The 12,924-nt window shown below is 37.1% G+C and overlaps 1 protein-coding gene across 2 annotated transcripts in view; it reads right to left on the minus strand.

Annotated features, from left to right (window-relative positions):
- Positions 1-12,924, minus strand: part of FARS2 (phenylalanyl-tRNA synthetase 2, mitochondrial) — a 228,900-nt gene that overhangs the window by 196,168 nt on the left and 19,808 nt on the right. The window lies entirely within an intron of this gene.

The following is a 12,924-nucleotide window of genomic DNA, read 5'->3' on the forward strand; positions in this document are numbered from 1 at the left end:
TATTCTTAATTTACCCCTAAGCATCTTAGGCCTAATTCATCACAAGAATAATGTCACAGCATATGCCACAGTTGAGACAGCCTCAATACAGAGAGCATCACCATGCAATACCAGAAAGCATCTGCCCATACAGAGTAACACCATACCACACCAAACAGCTTCAAGCACCCAGCCTTCACATCCTTTAGCCCAACCTTTTACACCCCTGATGTTCATGCACTGCACCTGTGTGCCCTCTGTTCCCTTTGTGACTGGTCAGTGCACCTCAGCACTCCCTGTCTCGTTACCTTCAATATTGGTCACCTGTCCTGCACAGCTGTAGCCCATTAGGGATGAGGCTCCATCACAGCCCCACTCCCAATTACCACAAACTGTGTGCCTGCCGAGTAAGGCAGTAAAACAGCACAGGAAGCAATCATGTTGCAACAGCCATAGCAACCAATTGCTTCAGTCATTGCTGATTCCTCCTGACAGCTTCATCATCTTGAGGTTTGACTGCACGCAGCGTGTCCCAGGAAACAGATCTACTGGTCTGAATTTCAGATGGCATAAAGTATGAGGTAGCCTGTGATTTCTCCTAATGTAACTAGAGATGATCCTGCAGCCTCCTGTCCAGGTATGTCAGGGGATGAGCACCTCAGACATGAAAGGAGAGACCTGCTGGCCCAGGCATCAGAGACCCAAACCATGAAAAGTGTCTCCTTACTTGCAAATGGTAGACAAGGTGGAACTTAAAAAAAATCTCTGAATCTGCCTAAGGCAGGTTAAGAATCTGTTCCTCCCTTCACTTACTGCAAATTATTATCATTGGAATGGAGGAACCCCAAACCAAATTCTGTGTTGAATCCTGACCTATATGCTAAGGTCTGCACATCCATGCACAGTCCTTATCTCATACAGCCCACAAAAAAGGAGCAACACCAATATAGTCCTTAAAAAGTTTCTTTGTATTTTTTCTTTTGTCAAAATAAGATCTAAAAAAAAAAAAAAAAAAATAAAAAATATATACTCAATACTTGAATCCACCAACAAAACAGAGTTGTATAAAGGATACAGCTGGGGAACACTAATTTCCTGCATAGTAAAATAAGCACCTGCTTACATCTGGAAATACCTGCTTATTACAATAAACCATAGATTAAAATGACTCTAAAAAACATGGAAGAAAATATAAACCCCTTTGTGACACTTCATAGTTCATATTTTATGCCTAACTTTTCCAGAAGAAAAATCATAACTATCCTGTACCTTTCCTGCTCAAGATGATGTTCATTAAATATAAAAACTAGCAGACCACAATATCCAGAAACATTCTGCTTCATTCAATAAAGATACCACCTTTGTTTAGCCTGTTCAGTAGTTTTCCATGTGAATTATGATTTTGGGGGAAAACGTATACTCTTTGGTTTCTGTACTTTGAATTGAATTTAAATTTCCATCCAAATGTCCCAAGCCAAAATTAATTATTAGCTGGTAAGCAGGAAATGCATCAATCATTACCTTATAAAATTAGAATGCACAAATATTAAGAAAGCTAAGCTATATTTGTGTTAGATTGTATAATTGCTTAAAAGTGAAAAAAAAAAGCTTACTTTAGCATAAAGCACTAACATTACTTAGCAAGCAACTAATTTCACTTTTTTTTCAGATGGTGAAAACCAAGCATTTTCAAGGAAAACAACATATAACACACAAAAGCTTCTCTATTCTTTTAAAGTATTCATTTTTAATTATGATTTAAATAAATTCAACTTGACTGATGTCATGGTTTGCTCACACCAATCTTCAAGCCCCCCCTCCCATGACCAGAATAAAGGTTGCTAAGTTTCATACTGATGGGGAGTAGGGAGCTGCTAGCTCACATAAATGATTTCTGGCATGCATCAAAGGAAGGCTTTTGCAAGGGTCTTCCCTAACAATCTTCAAGTGATTCTCTCAGGAAAACTGATTACTCTCTAAAGATGGTAGTCTGGAATAGAGTTCCCAGTCTCAATTAACCTGGGCTGGTTTCAGCTAATGAAGTGGAAGAGAGGAAAAAAATTAACAAGATATAGTACACTACTTTTAGTATATGGCCTTATTTATATTTAGAGCTGCTTCAAGCCCTAAAATGAAGATTTGATCAACATATAGTAAAGGTAAAATCGGCAAAAAAATATTATTTTATTTGCAGTGTCTAAATTAAGTATCTTTATAAAGAAGTAACAAGCAAGGCACATCATAAAATGGAAACTGCACTCTAAAGGTCTTCCCTTAGTAAGTTTAGCTGAAAACAGAGTTGGGAGAAAACATGTCAGTCCTATTTTCAAGAAGGTCAAGAAGGAGGATCTGGAGAACTACAAGCCAGTCAGGCTCACCTCAATCCCTCAGAAGGTGTCCAAGCAAGTAATCTTGGAAATAAACTCCAGAACATGTGAAGGTGATTAGGAGACTTCAGCCTGAATTTATGAAGGGGAAATCATGTCTGATACACCTGTTAGCCTTCCATAAAGAGATTTTTGTCTTGGCAGATGAGAGAAGTGGACATATGTTGGTCGTGACTTTAGCAGGGCTTTTGACAGTGCCTCCCAGGACATATTCATAAAGAAAGTGACAAAAAAAGGGCAGTGAGTGGTGGACAGTGAGGTGGACTGGACACAGGCTGAACTGTCAGCCTTGGGAGATTGCTATGAGCCGCAAGCAATCCAACTAGAGGCTGGTCAGAGCCACTCAGAGGCACCACTACAGACTGAGAAAATAGGCCAAGAGAACATCAGCAAGTTCAACAAAGGGAAGAGCAAAATGCTGCTCCTGGGGAGGACTGACCTCAAGCACTGGTATATGTTGGGGTCTGGCTAGCAGGGCAGCAGTTTTGCAGGAAAAGAGCTGATGGTCCAGGTGGATAACAAGCTGACTGTGAGCCAGTCACACAAAGAAAGGCCTAGAGCATCCTGAGCTGCCTTAGGAAGACCACTGCCAACAGGCCAAGGGAGCTGATCCTTCTCCTCTGCTCAGTACCAGTAAAGTCACACCTGGATTGCTGTGCCTAGCTTTGGGCTTCCCAGTGAAGCCCAGGGAAGGGCCACAGAGATGATAAAGGGATTGCAGCATCACAAAAACACTCGAATCATAATACAATAATCAGGTTTCCATCTCTTTTTTTTCGCCACTATTTCCTCTAAAGCATGGTGAACAATAAGCCTGAGCAACCAGGCTTAATGTTAATACCATCTTTAATATACCCCACAAAAAGCAAAGCAACATATCCCCACCACAAAAAAAAAAGTTAGAGATAAAGCCATATGCTTGATGTCCAGCAGAATGTTTCAAAATACCTTGGTATTTTCAAGAGGAAGGATGACTAGTCAACTTCTTTCAGTATTTTTAAAAATAATCAAGATTTCAGTTTTCAAAAAGAAAAGAAAAAAACCCCAAACAAACATTCTGACTTCCATTCTTACATATGACAAGCCAAAAATACTCTTTAAATGGCAATCTATTTTTTATAGCAGGTATGTGGGGGTGATGGGTTGTTTAGTGTTTTTTTCAAACAGGGAAGCTGCAACTATTTGCAAATCAAAGAAATCCTAGCGCACTCTGGTGTAAGGACTGCATTTTTTTCACTTTACCAGAGAGCTCAAGTAGTGACTTTTAGCTGTGCTAAGAAAAGGAAACTGCAGATCTCTGAAGCAGTGTCCTGCTGTTGAGAAACCCAAAGAAAAGCCAAGTCAAAACTTACATAATCCCTACCAGAAATGAGTTGCCTAGAAATATTCTGCTGTATGCTCATAACTCCTTATGAAATAAAGGCTCCAGTATCCATGCAGTGTTTCAAGTAAAGGGTAACAGGCCATTTTCTTCATGACTGCTTTTGATTTTATCATCTAAATGTTTAAATCTACACTAGCTCAAACACCACCTACAATTATGCCAACACTTTGTCAAAAATAACTTTATATATATTTTTAAAAAAAATAAACCCAAACCCACACCAGATATCTATTCTAAGTCATGGAGTCAGGAGAAATTCAACATGCTGGAATCCCCCATCACCATCTAGAGGGTGTTATCAGACAGCACAGTGAGGTGCAAATAGGCAGAGACAGGGACAACACCATTTGAAAACAAAAGTCTTCACTTCCTCCTTTCAGAATTCATAGATTAATATAAAACAATTTCTGGTTTACCTTCTTTCTAACCCGCTCCATCTCTCTTATATATTTATTACATATGTTCAATAGCCTATTTAACTCTGCTTGGTTTTAATATTCTTTTCCCTTAGAGCATTATGCCAATATTTAAAAAAAAAAAAAAAAAAAGAGAGCATCAATGACACACTGTTATCGTGTGTCATTATTTCTTTTCAACTTTTTGATCTAATTGAGTTTATTTTCCTCTCTCCCAGCACAAGAAACTCATACACAGGCATAGGAATGAGCGAGCACACTTTCCTACATAACCACATCCTTCCACTGTTTATAAACATCTTACCATCTCTGGCCACAGCCTTTCATCATTTATTTACAATAAATATCTTTCAATCCTCTAATTTTCCTCTAGTCTCTAGTTCCCCACCTAAGTTGCTGTGTGACCTGACACCAACCCAGCAAAGCATTTATACTGTTCAACATCTTTGTAATTCTTTAAATGTCTCCATAATGGCTTTAGCAGATTGGAGCAAAACAGTCAGTGTCCTGAAGAACCAAAGTTCTTCTTCTATCAGTTGATGAGATTTTTTTAATTTGTGGCCTCGCCTCTGAATCACTTCCTGCAGAAGCTTCCAGAACAAAACCACAGGGCTGTTCTTGCCCTGTCATCCCATAGCACCCAAATTTTTAATCCTTCTGGGTTTTTGCCTCAGATTAACCTGTTATGCATACCACATGCACAGTGAACCAGAATAAATATTATTTTGGTACATCTATTTTCCAGTGTCATGATATTTATTCATTCAAGTATCCTTCATGCAGGCCCTGGCTAAGTATTGTTCTTTCCTTTATTCTGGCATCTATCAAATCCTCACAGGTAACTAGTAATTTTATTCCCAAAGTAGTGAGAAAACAGAATTATTTTCCTGCTTAAATACTACCCATATCTAATGAACAGGTTACCATTTCTTCACCTCTCACAAAGCAGGAACAATAGCTGTAAGGCTTTAATCCTTCAGGTTAATTGAAAATCTTACAAGCCTACATCTCCACATCATAAAGTTTAATAGAAATTTCTCCCATCATAATGCACAGGTTTAAGTGGCTATGCATGTGACCCCTAAACTCATACTGATTACTTCAAAGAGCCTGTAAAGTTTTAGAAGGAACAAACAGTGATAACGCACAATCATAAACTGGAATAATTGTAGAGATTAAAAAGGACAGGAGAAACTCAGCAGAATTTTGTTCTTCATTTGTTTTTTCACACTTAGGGAAGGAAGGTCACTTGTTTGGGATATTTGGAGGAGAAAAAAAAATCACATTTTCTTCATCAGAGGTATTTTTTCTGGTCACACCTAAAACCCCACAAATGGTTAGAAAACAGACATGTAAAACTAAGTTTGTCTCTTCCTGTGATTTGAGAGTATTTTAGTGAGGCATATATAGGAAAACTGCCCAGCTCTAAAGGCCCTCCTCCCAGTTCTGAAAACAAAGTCAAAGAATAAAGCAGAGCTCTCCATCCATGCCTGTTCTTTAATTTTCATATTTTTAAAGAGCATCTCATATCACTGGGCATTGTACTTAACACCTCCAACTTCTGGAATGGGAGATGAGAGCAGAAACCAAGCTTTCATTATATAAACACACTTTCCTTATGGAATAAGCTTAGAAATGTAAATTTGCAATTTTCCAAGCACAGTACAACAATGGTGGCTGGCAAATACAGACACCAACAAAAACACTTCTTTTATAAACACAGAGAAAAGGAAATAATGTTTTGAAACTGTCAATGTATCATTTTATTGGCTTTACCACACATGAATAAAAAGAGCAAGCTCTGACAACAGTAAACACAATTAAATTGTTTGTTTCTTGCAAATGAAGCATATATGGTTTGTAATCCTGGTTTGAGTATATGAGAACACTGATCCCTTTCAACATCTGAGGAAAGAAGGCAAGAAAAACCCAAAGCACATCTACAATGGAAAGGGACGCATCTGGAAAAGAAAATCACTTATTTGGGTAAAGTTGGAGTAGAAGACAGGGTTGAAATTGAATTTTTCTCCTGTCTATCAACAGGCCTTGATTTTGGATAGATACTGTCCAATAGCCAGTAAAACATTTGCTGCATCTCGTAATCATTCATGTCTGTGCTATTTACATATGTGTATACATGTGCATACACACACTCTTACAAACTATATATATTTTTATATTTTTATATATTTATATATTTGATTACAAGCTGTTGCTCATTTATGCTTTTCTCTAGTTAACTAAGGAACAGTACTCTCCAATCTCTCCTCTTCTGTAAAATTACCTGGAAGCACATGTGACATGATTTCCACTGACTGAAGTATTTACACACAGACTGAACACATCTCTGCAAGTTATGCTCTGCCCTAGACAGAAGTTACTGGAAAGAATAGATTAAATCCTTCTGATCATCCCACTCATTCTGTCAATCTAGATAATATAAAGCTCCCTCCTACTTTCACATCAGTAACAGTTGAACTTTGTTATTTCATATTAAAAACAACAAGGAGGAGAAAAACATGTATTTTAAGGACCTGTAGAGCTGAAGGTTTATATGTATTTTCCCTCTACTTACCTCATCTCTAAATGACCTTCTTTAAGGTGAATTCCCAAGCAGGGTGAAATTCTAAAATATTTAATAGTTGTTTATTTATATATTTGTTTACTAATTTAATGTTTTCATCTTTCCTTTTCAAAAAGACATGAGTCTTATGCCAAGATTTCCCATGCTAGCATACCATCCCCTGTCCACCACAAGTTCTTCATTAGATGAGGGTATCTGAGTTCTTTGTGAGACAGAGCACTGACCTATGGGTGAGGAACTTCATGTAGCTGCACTGGTCTAACTGACAGTAGGATGCTTTCAAAAGCACAAAGCAGAACATCTGCAATAAAGGAGAACACTTTATACATAAATAAAGATATGCAACATCACTGGGGGAAATCTAGAACTGACAATCTCTCTCTTTCAAATTTTCCTCAATTTGATGGGCTCCTTTGCCTCAAACAAGAACGGGAGCAAGTTTTGTCACAAAACCTATTAAAAATGTGCACTCACAAAGCATTTGGGTCAATACCTCCACTTTGATTATATTGTTTTATTAGCCTCTTTAAACATTTAATTGCTACATTATTAAATAAACTGATGCAGGAATGCCTCAGTGTAATTAGCTACATATGTTATCCTGATTCAGGGAAATAATTCATTATATACACCTTACTTTAGATAATGGCACATTTGTATTATGATTTAAAGTGGAAGGGATATACTTGTTACCAGTCCTTACTTTGGAGTTTACACTTTTGATCTCCTTCCAAAAGATGGCCTTTTTATACCCACTAGGCAGGTTTCTCTAAAATTGGAACAGAGAATGAATTGTGAGAAATGAAGTGAGAAGAAAGACATGAGGTCCTCAGTTGTCACATTCATTAAGAAATTTTTTGCATTAAAACCAAATTGTTCATTACCCAAGACATCCTGTGACTCAGTTCAGAGGCTAGTGGAGAGCCACAGAAAGTGGCTCCAAACCTACCATATCATACTTCAAAATTGTGGTGGGTGACCTACACTGAAATAAAAACAATATGGACTCCAGTGATGAAAACATATATAACTTCTCCCTCAAGCAAATCTGGCTGACACAAGTGGAATATTCTGTTCACTGGTTCAGATCATCAGTGCTAAAATCCACATTCCTGGGATAATTCCCTTCTGTATAGAAATTCTTCCTGAAAATATAAAGATAATTTCTTTTGGACTGACATTTAAAGTGAGAAGGGGCATCATTGAGGTCAAACTAAATTCAGCTATGTTGACATGGTTCTCCATCCCAAACAACAAACTACTGCTATCATCACTTCAGTCTTTTACTGCAGTTTAAAGCTCAATATTACAGAAATGCCAAGTAATTACCCAGAATAATCATGTGGAGAAAAAGTTCAGTTATCAACAGTTCAAAGCCATTGATAAAATATGCAATTCCCCAGAGGCAAACTGGGATGCAGAAAAGTTGCAAAAACCAAGTAATACTCTGTAAAAATATAACATTATGTAAATATTATATATTTCACTTTTGATTATCCAGTAGCCTTATCACTATAATCTATTCCTAGAATAAATTACAGAATAGATATTACACCATCAGAAATAGATATTATATAATAGATATTATAGTACTCAGAAAAAATAAACTATAAAACTTTGCACCACCACCAAAGAACCTAATATGTAGAACATAGCTCTTTAGCTCCTCAAATCGATCATCTGTCATTTATCTCTGTTCTTTCTATATGAGTGACAATAGCTATTTTTTAACAAAGGGGAGCAAGTATGGATATAAGGATAGGTAATGAAAAAAGAATGCAGTGACCATAATGAGGATAATGGGGTGTTCAAGGATTTCCTTAATTAAATGGCGGGTGGCAAGAGAAACTCTCAACAGCTACACAGAACAAACTACATTGCAACTAATAGGAGGAGGAGAAAGAGTAGGGGCACATCAAGAAAACATTTGGGTAGTATTCAATATTCAATATAAAATTCAATATTAAATATAAAATTCAACTGAGAGCAAGAGCTGCAAAAGGATGTGCTTGCAGCACAATGCCTGGAGGGGAAAAGAAGAAGGCATCCCAGATGTCTGCAAGAAAAAACATTTCTATTGTTTTCTAGTAAAAATATTCAAGAAAGCCAAATTGGAATTGAAACTCGAATCTATATACTATATAACATATAGCATATATACTATTATATCAGTTCAATTTAACTTTAAGAGCAACATAATACAATAATCTTAATAACTAGCAAGTAACAAGTAAGTAATTCTCAGTTAAAGATGATCAGATGTCTCAGGTTTTCCTATATCTGTGGCCACAGACTATATGTGCTTAAACATTTAAGGTTTAGGTGTTCATTAAGGCACAGATGTTCATCTGTGCTCACCTTTCTTCCAGTATTGCCTGGATCAGTTTTAATATCATATCAGACAATAAAATTCGTGACCACAACTAGAAACCTGGTAACACAGTCCAATAGCATAGTACTGGCTCTCCAAAGGGATGGGAAAGCTGAGCTCTCTTGGAAGCAAGGATGAGGTTGCAAGGAGGATGGAAAGAAGAGTAGGACAACACAGGGAAGCAGAGCTGTGAAACTGTGACCTATCCCTTCAGCCACAGATTTTTCATGTGGAGTCAAGTACAGGGTTTTGTTCATCCATTTTCAAATCCAGGTGATACATTTCAAATGCTTGCTGATGATGGGTGTGGGTTAGTCCCACACAGTTAGGTCCAAACACAGTCTAGACAACCTCCTATACTCACAATAAAAGGTTTGCTATTTTAGAAGCACATTGCCTATCTTGCCTCTTCAGAAAGGAAATAAATTCTTGATTAAACTTTTAAAAATGTAATTTTATGTAGATAAAGTTTGTCTTTTAATAACTTTGAATCATAGAGTCCGCTGAGTTGGAAGGGACCCATCAGGATCATTGAGTCCAACTTCTGTGTGCCAGATTTATGTTCTTGGGTTCTCTCATGATAACAAATGCAATAGAGGACAGATTCCCAATAGTTCTTCATTCTTTTAATATCTACATTTTAAAAAAGTAAGAGAACCTCTATATTAATCATCAAATTGGTAAAACAGTCCAGTAATAACTCAGTGTTGTATGGATTACTTCATAAGGACAGGCTGGGGAAAATAAAACTTGCAAGCTGGCTACAGAGAAGATGACAAAAAGAAGATATCCTTGAGTCCAATACTCAGCAAGCAAACAAAGACTTTGCATCAGTCCCTACTGGAGATCCCTTGGTGACTTTAGAATAGAGAACAATCAGAAAAACAGAAACAAAAAAATCCAGCAGATGGCTCTAAATGAGGAGAACAGAGACAGGTGACTAACTAGCCTGAGAGAAATAAAAATAAAATGGGAGCAGTGCCACAGTGTTATCATTTTTGTAGTGCCACCTGGAGAGGTAGCAGGCTTATCAATGAATGCCAAAAATGAACAGTACCCATCTGCTCAACCTAATAAATAACACTTACTAGAAAAAATACAAAGGAATATAATTCCCTTGGCACATTTTCAGTGGACCTGTTTGTTTAAAATATTTATTTGGGTCTTACATGGCTTAACAACTATTTGCTGAGAACACAATAATGCTTTAAGATGACCCTTGGAAGCATAGAGCAAGTCAGTAGCTGTAAGAATTCATGAAGACAGAAAGCTCCAATAACTTCCTTTTAAACAAGCAAAAGCTCCGCAATTACCACTGCTTTCAAAATGTCTTTAGAAAGATATTTCTGACCAACTGAATGGACTGATAGCAAAACCCTGAATGAGAGGCACTTCAAAGCCTGAAAAGCCCTCCTCTGGAGGTAACAGCAGCAGAAGGCATCTCCACTCAAAAAGAACTTCAAGAACCATGGTACAAGATCAGTTTACCTCCTCTGCCGTCCACCACAAATGGCAAAGAGTAACCATTCTGCTGATGCTAAGTGTGGATTGAGAAAGGAGGTCAGGCATGGCTGGAGGAAAAATGAGAAATGCTCAGGTCTCTTAACATACTGTTACAAAGAGAAATGGCATGGAAGAGAAGACTAAACAGGCAGATGGGTCTGCCTTCATGAGTTTGAAAGCAAAATGCCTCTTTAGCACTAACCTTTATCAACTCCAACCACTGCTTATGTAATGAAGGCGTAGGAGTACGGAACAGAAATTTGAACTTGCTAAAACTGAGACACTTCCAAGCTGGACTTTTGATTCAATGGTGTATTTATTTTTCATACATGACATATACAACTGGAAAATACCCTTGTCTGTTTAATATCTTCAATTCTACCACCTCCATAAAAGCAATATAAGTCTGGATTCACACAAAATTATCCAGAACAGGACAGACCACTGTACACAGCCTGTATACAGCTACTACCACTTTGCAAATGTTTCACATAAATGTTTTTGCACTAAATTTTGGCTTTCATCTGACAAAAATATGACAGAATGAAACTTAATATATGCATATACAAACATGCATGAAGGGAAAGAGGAACACAGCAGAAAGCAATTCTGAGGAGACCGAAATCACAAGACATGAGCAGACACACATCCACATAAACCAGAGTTCTGTAAATGTCTGTACACATGCAGTCATAGTTCATAGTTCCTATAACAGATTTTAAAAAACTCCCAAACAGCACTTCACCAAAACAAAGCCAGCAGGTACTGCACTGGTTCCTATAGACTCAACCAAGTACCAGCTGGCTCTTCCAGCTAAATCACAAAAGACAACACCACAGTATAACCATGCACATTATTTCTGCTGCTTTGTACTCCCTGTCTTAGCATGAACATAGTTAAGTAATAAAAACCCACCAACACGATTCTCTTCACCTGTGAACTGGCCCACGCTTTTTTGAAATAAGAGCAGGAATTCTTTGATACAATACCAAATAGAAGGCTCAGTTTAAATCCAAACAAACAAAGCCTTCCACCAAAGATAACAAAGTTTCAAGGATTTTAACTGTAGCATTTTCCACATGACATTCCCTTTCTAGTCCAACTAAAACAGCTGGTTTGGGTTTTTTAAATAAGTATTTTTATGAAACACTTGCAGCAAAGCCTGAATCACTGAAAATTTGAACGCAAAACAGACATCCTTATGGTTTCATTTCTGTTATAAAAATTAGCCAGGATAAAATTTAAAGCTTTTATAATGTTAATCATTCAATGTTAGCAGCAAAAGATTCCTTCTATTCCCTCCTTCTGTTGACTGCATCTTATATTTAAAACATGTGTGTTCCAACAAGAGTAGGGTTCATTGCCATGGCAGAGAGATTTTGCCCATGCTACAGGAATGAATGGAGGCAGCTGCTGCCACAGCTCCTGACATCTCTGAGAATGGAAAAAATAAATTCCTTAAAGATACAACATATGTTCTCATTTTATCAAGCATTGAACTGTTCTCATTGTGATAAGAAAAAACACACCTCTAAGTGGTATCACTCCACTGACATAATTTCATATCCTTTTTATAATGGTCTCCTCCCAGAGGAGAGCATCCTGCCCCTAGCATGCCCAACACTGAAATATATTTTAGAAAAATTGTAATCACCGAACCAGACATATTCCTACACTTTAATCTCTGAAAACCTTTCACTTTGCTAAAACCTTGCACTAAAAAAAACCAAAAAACCCAAACAAACAAACAAACAAACAAACAAACACAACTAAACCCCACTAAGTTTAATAATTTTCTTTTTAAAGCAGCTAGTTATTAAGGATTACTCTACCCAGACTTGAAAATATTTCAGGATTGTAAAATTTAGGCTCATAAATCTCCCTAGGAACAAACATTTCCATTTGTCTCAGTGGAAGCAGGTTCAGCTTTTGATCTTTTATGATGATTCCTCTTCGACATGGAATTTTATCACACAAAGAACCTTAAATGGTTCCAGCTTTATTTAACTGATCTTTTTTTCTTGAACACATTCAGAATTATTTGGTATCTGCTTACTACATTGTAAAAGAAGAGTTTTTCTTCCCTTGCCTCTCCACCCAGGTTACCAGAATGACTGATGGTCACCAAAAATAAAACTTGCTAACTTGCCCACCCATAAAAATGACACTTCTGGAAATTGTAATTTATAGAAGTACAAGCAGCAGATGGATGCATTCCAGTTTAAATATCTGAATCAGAGCCTAAAGGGCCAGTAGTTATAAAATGGTCTTAATTTCATATAAACAGAGCAATCAATGGG

The sequence above is a fragment of the Ammospiza caudacuta genome, chromosome 1 (assembly GCF_027887145.1).
Source record: "Ammospiza caudacuta isolate bAmmCau1 chromosome 1, bAmmCau1.pri, whole genome shotgun sequence".
In the NCBI taxonomy this organism is placed as follows: domain Eukaryota; kingdom Metazoa; phylum Chordata; class Aves; order Passeriformes; family Passerellidae; genus Ammospiza; species Ammospiza caudacuta.